The sequence below is a fragment of the Mus pahari genome, chromosome 14, assembly GCF_900095145.1.
Source record: "Mus pahari chromosome 14, PAHARI_EIJ_v1.1, whole genome shotgun sequence".
Lineage (NCBI taxonomy): Eukaryota > Metazoa > Chordata > Mammalia > Rodentia > Muridae > Mus > Mus pahari.
This window is the reverse complement of record NC_034603.1, coordinates 86,193,785-86,202,979: the sequence shown is the minus strand read 5'-3', so window position 1 is coordinate 86,202,979 and position 9,195 is coordinate 86,193,785.

Genomic DNA, 9,195 nt, shown 5'->3' with positions numbered 1-9,195 from the left:
CCCAGGGAGAGCTAGTGAGCTGTGCATACAGTCACCACGTAGTGAGTGCACCCAGGCAACTTGGCCTCTAGGGGATTTGCGTGGACAGGAGCCTCCTACTGGACGTTGAGGCACAGTTGCGTCCTTGAAACGACTCGCGGCATCGCCCGCGGGCCTTCAAAACACGTGCACAAGTGGGCTGCGAAGCCACATGCCCAACCTACCATCTCACCGACAACTGGGTTTTTTCTGCCCCTCTAGCCGGTGGTCCTCCTAGAGACCAGCCAAATTCGGCGGCCCTGGGCTCAATGGGGCACTCTGGACCCACGCAGCCTCCCCAGCGCGTCTTGCCGCCCTGTAATGACCCACCACTCTGCTCCCGACTCAGCTCAGTGGCCCATGCCTACAATAAGCAGGGCTGGAGCAGCCGAGCTTCTGCAGGTGCGCACAGGACATTGAGCAAGGAATCGCTTGGCGCTGGCTGTGAGGGGGAGAGGCGACGAAGGTCGGGAGTGGAGCGGAAAATCGTTGTTTTTCGTGATGGGGGAGCGGCCCTAGGCTCCCAGTGGCGCGGGCGGGCGCGTCGCTTTGACGCCAACCTTCTGGGCAAACCCATTCAGTGCTGGGCAGCCCAGGGGAAGCTGAGCCGAGCTCACCCCACCCTCTGCCGAGGCTTGGGAAATAGGCGAAGTGGTCAGACTGGTTTCCGGACCAGGATCAGGATCCACGCGGGCTGGCTGGCATTGGTGGGGAGGACTGAACCCCGAGGGTGATGTACTGACAGGCCACCCCAGGGTGCTCTCTTTTCGACCCCTTGGGGTGAGAGAGTGCAGGCATGGAGTCGGGGAAACAGTTTTCAAGCGTGGGTCAGTAGACTGGCCGCTCCCCATACACGCTGCTGTGCCCAGCCCCCGCCAGCTCAGCAATGTTGGACAAGAGTTCTTCTAACATTGGGGAGCACCACAGTGCTTGGGCTTTTTGATCTTGGGGTTAGGGTTGGTTGGAAGAGTCAGTTCTGTCTGAACCCGGACCCTCGTGCACCTCCTCTGTCAACCTCAGTTTCATTATCTATCACTGTCCCTAGCAGTTGATACTCGGGAGAACCTAGGTGGTTGGGGGATGGGAACTCCCAGAGGGTCAATGGAGGAGGAAGGAGTGTCTCCAGGGCGGGTGTTCACGGCACCCACTGGACTTCTTCCAGGGGGAAGTTAGGAACCCCACCCCGCCCCGTGCTTCCATCCCATTGCCAGGCTCTGGAGACCTGCAGACAGGAAAATGGAGTCTCGAGGAGCAAATTTTCTGTTCAGATGTAGCTTAATATTTGACTCATAGAACGGGCAGGCGCCAGGGTGGTGGGTGTTTCTGGACGGAGAAAGGGGTCTCTAACTCCCCTGACCCACGCACGGGTCCAGGTCTGGAGTCCTAGGGTAGGTGCGTCGAGAGAAAGGGCTGAGCAGGCTAAGAGACTGAGGCGATAATATTGTTATCCCAGAAAATGGAGTTTCTTAGGTCTGCAGGGGCCACTGAGCAGGAGTGAGAATGGTCTGGAACGCCACCCTTGCTGCAATTTTATTGGGGAGGGGAGCGCGCAAAACAACCCGAGGATCTGAGTTTGTTTCTACTACGGGCTGGAGGGACCAGTGACCCACTCAACCCTATCAGAAAGCAAAGGACTCGGAGCGTGGAGTCCTCCTTTCTGTTTCGCTATGGGACTTCTTTTCCCGCAACCCCGTTGGGGCTGGCTGGGGCTGGGGTCCAGCAAGGCTAGCTGATGTGGCTGGGGGTGAATGGGAGGTGGCGGCTCCGCCACCCTCGGAGGCTGTGCGAGTCTCCAGCAGCACACGGACCCTCCCTTGGGCAGGGGCGCCAACCACAGGGGAGGGGTAGGGAAGTGTGCTGGCCCCAGGGGTCACCGGGCTCGCCTGCTTAGCCTGGGTGGGCTGCAGAGGCCCCCGCCGGCCCGCCGCGGCTTTGTCTGCGCAGCTAGTCTTTGGGAAGGCGCCAGCCGGGGTACAAGATGGCGGGGGAAAGGGTGGGATCGCAGGCGCTCTGCATGCGTCGCAGCCCGCTCTACCCGCGCCGTGGCGGGGGCGGGCGCCAGTCCCGAGGTCTCCTAGAGTCCCGGGCGCCCCCCTGCCCGCGATCCCGCATTGGCTGACCGCCGCCTGCGCCTCGCCGAGATCAGCCCGGACCCGGGCAGCTGCAGAAAATGGCTGCCAAAGCGGCGCCAGTCGCCACGCTGCCCCGGGCGGGGGGCGCGCCGCAGTCGTGCACCCTGCTCCCTTTCCTCTCCTGAAGCCCAGACCCTCGAGGGCTAGGGGGCTTACGGGAGAGATGGAGGGGGAGGGGCTGCTACCTGCAGGCGAGGGCTTACCAGGTTGGGGGTGACGGAAGACTGTATTGGAAGGGCACTTTCCGTGTCCCCACCCCCACCAGCATGTCCAGTGTCCTCTTGAGGTCGCAGCGCCCGGGTGGGGAAATGTTAATGGGGCGTTGACCTGGGTGACCGATTGGACCGCACCCATCTAGACATCGCTACTTCCCCCTCCCCCACCCTCCAGACCCTTTGCGCACCCCTGGTGTTGGAGAGGTCTGGCTAGTTCAAATGCTGCCCGAAGAAAATAAAATAAAATAAAATAAAATAAATAAAATAAATATAAAGCTGTGTGTGTGTGCAGACTACAGAACGACCCAAGCCCGGAACTCAGCCGAGAAGATCCGGGTGGATCCCGGGGCGCCATGAAACATAGCCGCCGCGGCGCTCAGCAGGTGCGGAGCGCCCACCGCCCTCACTGCGGGCGGCCGCACCGGACCCCGGCAGCCTGGGCACCGAAAGGAGCCGCTGGCCCCGAGGAGGTGCCTTTGGCCATGCCACCACTGCCGGGCAGCCAGGCTCAAACACCCTTCTTCTGCACCAAGGGGAGCCCAAATCTCGGGGAGGGGCTCTTAGATTGATCTGGACGCCCCAGCAAGGGGCACGATTTCTGGGTAGCGTCTAAGGCTCACCAGGAAGAGGGAGAAAATTGCCCCTGGAGCTACAAGACTGAGGTCTCAGAAATAAACGAAAAGTGTGAATAGAGGTTCGGTGGGTGGGGTTGGGCTACAGAGTTAGAACCCTTTGGCCTAGCCCCGCAGATCTGTAGCCCTATGTTTTCCTGGGTCGAAAGGACCCAGGCTCCTAACGGACTGGACCGCACTGGCCTGGGAGAGGTGTGCAAATTTGGGTGTTTTTTTTTTTTTCCTATCTGTAAGTTTCTCCTACTACCCCTCCCGGCAGCCGCTTTCTCCCTGTCTGTCGATTTCACCAAGCAGCGACTGGAAAATTAAAATTCCAGGAATAAGAAGGCCAGGACCAGAGAACAGGAGCCAACAGGTTAGGGACAGGCGGTTCTAGATTCGGGAGCGGCTTTGCAGCTGGGGTTTTTTTGGGGAGGGGGATAGGCGGGGGGGGGAGAGAGAAGCGTGCTTAAGAAAGCAAGCCCTTGATCAGGGAGAAGTTGGAGGACATCTGCTGCTCCGCACTCCTTTACACACCTGGGCGTAGTGTCCATGAACACAGACACGTGGGTTTGGAGATTTAATGTAACCGTCGTTGCTAAATGGGCTTGGGCAGGTGTGGCGTGCCTGCTGTGGTTTGTGTGCGCGCGGGTGGAGGGTAGTCAGAAGATACAATTCAGGTTTCCAGGGTTCGAAGACCTCCTCCATCAATGGTAGAGGTCCGAAGCTGGACGCAGACCTGAACCCTCTGCTCAAGAGCATCCCAAGTCTCTCCTTAGGATTGAAGCAGCAAGGTCTGGGAGGGACAGAGTTAGCGCCGACGTTGGCCGAGCCGCAGAGCTTCCTTCTGAAGAAACTGCCAGGCAGCCACGGAGGGAGGGCGGGAGCTAAGATCCTGCAGGCAGGCAGCGACCTCCCCAATTTTGCACTTGGGTTCCCTAGCCATGCCCACTTCCACCGTCACCTTCCCTCCGGAGCCGTCAGGCTGAGGGATTTAAGATGGAATGGGGATGATGTCCCGAACCAAGAGGTCAGGCAGGTCGTCTTTCCCCGACCCCGCAGATCGTCTTTCCCCCGACCCCATTGCCCATCTTTTCCCCTTAGAACCCCCACCTGCTTGGTGTTCCTAGAGCAGGTTGTCCAGTAGGGGGCATCCCTATAACAGAGCTCGGTCATAGGCAAAGTCCCCAGGGCGCTAGGGCACCCATTGTTTTAGCTGTCACCTTTAGGTCCCTTCTGTTCCCAAGACAGAAGTAGGATTCCCCAAGGGGTAGCTCTGGGACCTCAGCAAGTCTAGAACACCCGCGGGGACATTAGCGACCGCCCTGGAGGGGCCAACCGGACACCTGTACGTGCGTGCGCGTGCTCGCGCTCCTGCAGATGGGGGAGGGAGCGAAGCGCCCTTGGATCGAGGTCCCTTTTCTGCCTGAGTTTGAGGTGAGCCGGTGTCTTGTCCCTAGAGAATTAGCGACATAGCGACACCTTCTGCCTCTGCCAGTTCCCACCCCACCGTGGGCTCAGCGCTGGGCACCTGACCTCCAGCCCACAATCACTGAGCCACTGCGTTCGGCCAGTAAATCCGAGAGTCCCTCTTCTAGCCCATTTTCCCCCATTCCCAGGGCTTCTCGCCCCCTCCCCCGCAACAATTCTCAGGTTTTAAAAGTAACCTTTAAATGAGACATCGATTTATCATTATCATGATTGTATTCAGAAATCCAGCCCGAAGGGACGCCCTGGGAGATGCTAATTTGGTGGTACCCACTGGCTGTTGTGGGTTTGCACACCCCTAGCCCCGCAAGCGTTTTTCTTCCGAAGCTAATTGCTCTGATTAACGGGTGGGGGGCAGCGTCTGAGAGAGGGGCTCTCGGACTGCTCCCAGAGCGCGGTGCGTGTGTGCATGCGTGGACCTGATGCTGCAGAAGCTACTGCGGCAGACACACACACACACACACACACACACACACACACACACACACACACACACACGTTAGCTCCTCTCCCGCATCCGGGCCTTCCCGCCCATCTCCGTTGCTCTCTGGGTTTGGGGAGGGGAATTCGTGGGGTGGGAATGTGAGCAAAAGGGGGGGCGAAGAAAGGCCGAATGGACACAGGAGGAGAAGTGACAACGAGGGCGAAGGGGAAGGGGGTTGATCAGGGGAAAACACGGGGAGAAGGTGCAAGAAAAAATGGGGGCTAGGCAAGGAAAAGGGGTGCCGAGGCGAGAAGCCGGGATGCCAAGGGAGAAAGAATGGGAGGGGGCGGGGAGCGGGCGGGGGCGGCTGGCTCCTTTCCACTCGTGAGAGCCCGGTTGCCGAGAGACGCGTCGGCCAATGAGCGTGCACCAGCTCAGCCCGGCGCCTGCCGTGTGTCCTTATATGGTGCGGCCGCTCGGCTGGCGCTCGTGCACATCGCCATATAAGGACAGGAACCTAAATACAGGCTATACCTTGTTCTCTGCTCCCGGCCTGGGCGATCGATGAGGGCGCCGCCGAGCGGCTGCGGTGCGCAGGCTCCCGGAGCTGACCGCGGGAGGCCCGCCGTGGCCACCGCACTTGGCCAGATGTGGCCGGCCTAGTGGCAGCTCGGCCAGCTGTGGTGCGTCTCCTCCTTCCCGCCAGCTTTCCCTCCCCCACCGGGTTTCAGAGGTGCAAATGCAAATGAATCAGGATTGAAATCTAATTGCTTTTGTTTAAAATAAAAATAAAAAGGAGCGAATATGTGTTGGGCTTAAGGAAAGGCGAGTGCGGGGTGGAAGGTGGGGGTTAAGAATCTCAGGAAACCACGCCAAATGCCTGGAGATAGGGAGGGCTAGTTGTCTATTTGGAGGTTCAGAGTCCCTCCAGCTGTCTTCTAAGATTTTTCTTGTCCCTCCGTCCCAGGATCCCACCTTTCCTGACCCTTGGCTCTGGGCCTATCTGATGTCCATGACTCAGGTCCAAGGGCAAGGGCTACATGTAGCTGTTACCAGGAGGAGGCTAGAAGCTGAGCCAAGGGCCTGGAGCCCCGGAGGCGGGAAGGCCTGAAGCCAATCAAGCTGTGTGTAAGGAAGAAGTAAGAGGTGTGGCCATCACATCCCTTCCCAGTGGTGGGGCTGGCCCTACTTCCCGGTGACCGCTTGCTGCGGCGGCCCAGGCTCCCTTGAACCTAGTTCAGAGAGTGGGCCACCTGGGTAGGACTGGTGCTGGTTAGGGATGGAGAGACAGTTGGCTCAGGTGAACCCTGCTCACACCCTGGTCACCCTCTGAGACTGCTTTGATTGCTGACCCCAGTGCTCCAGCAGGATACACCACTTGCGTTCCCTCGACTCAAGCCAGAAGAAATCTGAGGAGAGGGTGTGAATCCTGAGCCAGGAGGTCCAAAACAAACCGGTGTTGAGGCAGAAGGACTTCTAGTTGGGCAGACTTAGCCCAGTCCCCTGACCCTCCCAGTCTGTGCAAGCTAAGGGTGTTGTATGGTGATACAGAATCTAGGTAGCTCACCCAGCACCCCCACTGAGTGCACACTGAGGGCTTTCCCTCCCACTGTTCACAGGAGACACTCCTGGAATGTCCCAGCTCTCCAGTCCCCGCTGGCTGGTGGTCTGAGAAAAGTCTCTGCAGGAGACTAGTACTGGTCCTGAGAATGTGGTCCCCCTGTGCACATCCCAGAAGCCCTGCAGGGTTCCCCTCTCTGTGCAGTTTTGTCTGAACCTAGCTGGAGCTCCCCTCGTGCCTGGAGATGCCTCAGAGACAGCCTCCCCCTCCACAGAGGCCATTTCCAGTAGCAGGATGCCACCTATAGCACGTACCTGGAATTAGTCCGACTTGAAGCTAGCCGCCAGTCCTGCGGAGCCAGAGTGAGGATCTATCTCTCCGAGTTGTCCTTTTTGAGCAGGTGGTCTGGCCACCAGAACTCCCTACTGGACCCTTCCTCTTGCCTCCCGAGTCCTTTGGTAGCTCGTGGCTAGGCACCAAAGGGCACCATTGCATTTGGGAAAGTAAAGCCTGTACCTGGTACAACTTGGACAGGAATATTGTTATTCCCACGAGGAGTGTCCATGTTTCAGTTTTTGCACGCTGTTCTGTGTGCCTCAGTGGTCAGAAGTTCAACCACCAGCAAGTATTCTTCAGAAATTCTGGAACACCAACAAACCTGTCTGAATGCCCTCTTGATGCACATGGAGACCAAGCTGCCCCAAGAGTGATTGCTCGGAATATTTACTTCCGAGGGAGAAACTTCGATCAGGACCAAGGGATATCTTCAAAACACCATAGCAAGCCAGGGGCAGAGCAAACCTGAGCAGCCCAGAGCAGCCCAGGCTTGGTCAATATTACATGTTGGCCCACCTAAGCCCCAGCTTAGGGACTGGAGGTGGCTTCTTCCAAGGTCTTCAGTCAGTCACTCTCTCAGCAGCCCTGGAGAGGAGCTCATTAGTATAAAATCCTTCTATGCCTGGTCTATTCCTGTGAGAGCCACCTTGAGCCCCTCCCTTCACTTCTAGGTGTCAAATTCAAGTCAAGCCTGCCCCTTAGCTTAATATCATCTGTGAGGTGCTGGCCTCTCTGCGTTTCTTCTTTTTAACAGGGTTAACAAGCTCCCATCAAAGGGTGGCGGGGATGAGGAATAAAAGCCCAAGATGCACTAAGTACAGAGTTTATGATGGTGCAGCCCTCATTCCAGGAATGGGAGCTACAGACACCCACTCTGGCGCACCCTCTCAGGCAAGCTGCATGCCAGGTTTAAAGATGTGTGGGCACCATAACCCAGCACTCCCCAGAGGCTCCCCTGGCTAGTATGTTGATGTAGTATGTTGATGGATGTCAGCTTCAGCACTGTCCTGCCGCCCTTCTGTAATTGCCTCCTCTCCTACCTGTGACCTACCTCTCCCTGCTGGTCCCTTCAAAAGTCCACACATACCCAAGTGAATTCCCCAGATCGTTGGAGCAGCTAGGGAAACCCCAAGGAAAGGAAGGAGTGTCTGAGAGGTAACAGTAACCCGGTCGCTTTGTGCTTTGGGACCCCGAGCCTGGGACCCTTTGGCTCAGCTTCGGAACTTGCAGGTGTGTGCACGAAGGGTCCCGAGTTCCTGTGATTCAGGGCACTTACATCCAGATGTGGAGGAGGTCCATTCCAGCAGCAGTAGGAAAGAGTCTGCTGGTCTTAGAGGTGGGAACTTGACCTAGTGGTTCAGGATGCTAAGAGCTTCCTGGATACTGTTGAGCTTTGAACCCCACAATTAGGAGGGGCCTCTAATCTGCAGAGCACTGGGGAGAGTTCTCAGGCTAGCAGGTTGACTACAGATTCAGATAGCTCTCAGTGACACACTGACAAGGGTAGAGAAAGTGGCTTTGTCTTGCTCCCCACCTCCACACCACACACACACACACACACACACACACACACACACACACACACACACGCTTTGGTGTCTTTCACTTCTGTCATCAAAGCTACCACTCTTTGTCCTGGAATCTCATGGCTGTGAGCCCCCATGGCTTCTGGATGCCCCTTCTTCCAGAGAAAGAGCACCTTGGAAGGGCAGCCAGATCCAGTCTCTGCCAACCCTCGTACGCCTTTTTCTCCTCTGCTGGACATCGCTGCAGACCAAACTTGAGCAGAGTTGAGCACAAACTTTTCTCCTGACGAGACTCTGGGATTTGTTCTCAACAGTCCTCAGCTGCCGAAAAGAAAGCATACCCGACTAGATTGCCTTCTTTGGGACCCGCAGAGAGAACTGGTGTGATACCTTCTAGCCCCTAGCCCTGCAGAACCCTTCAGTGGATCAATCTTTGGTCTCCCCCACCTCCCCCGTGGGGTGCTCTTTCTTTTCCTTGGTCTGGGTCTGAGTTAGCTCCTTTTCAGGGGCAAACAAACCCCTTGCCCTGGTCATTCTAGGTTGGGCAGTACCCACAGACAAGGACAAGGTCAGCCCTTGGGCTCAGCTTGATATAGGTAGGACGATAGTTCTGGAAGCTCTAGGAACATTCAGCTAAGAGAACTAGGTTGTGTGCTGCTGTGGTACTGCACTCCGAGAGAAGTTTCTGGTGCGAGAGAAGAGGGAGCCCTGCAAAACTCTTCAGTCTCCCAACTCTGCTGCTAATTCTGTTTAGTTTTCTCTACAATGTGGAGACGCTGACGCTGAAATCCTGTGGACTATCCTGTCCACTCAGCACTTTTCTGGGTGGGTCAAGACGTGTTGGTAGCTTGGAGTTTTTCTTCCCCAAGGATACTACTNNNCNC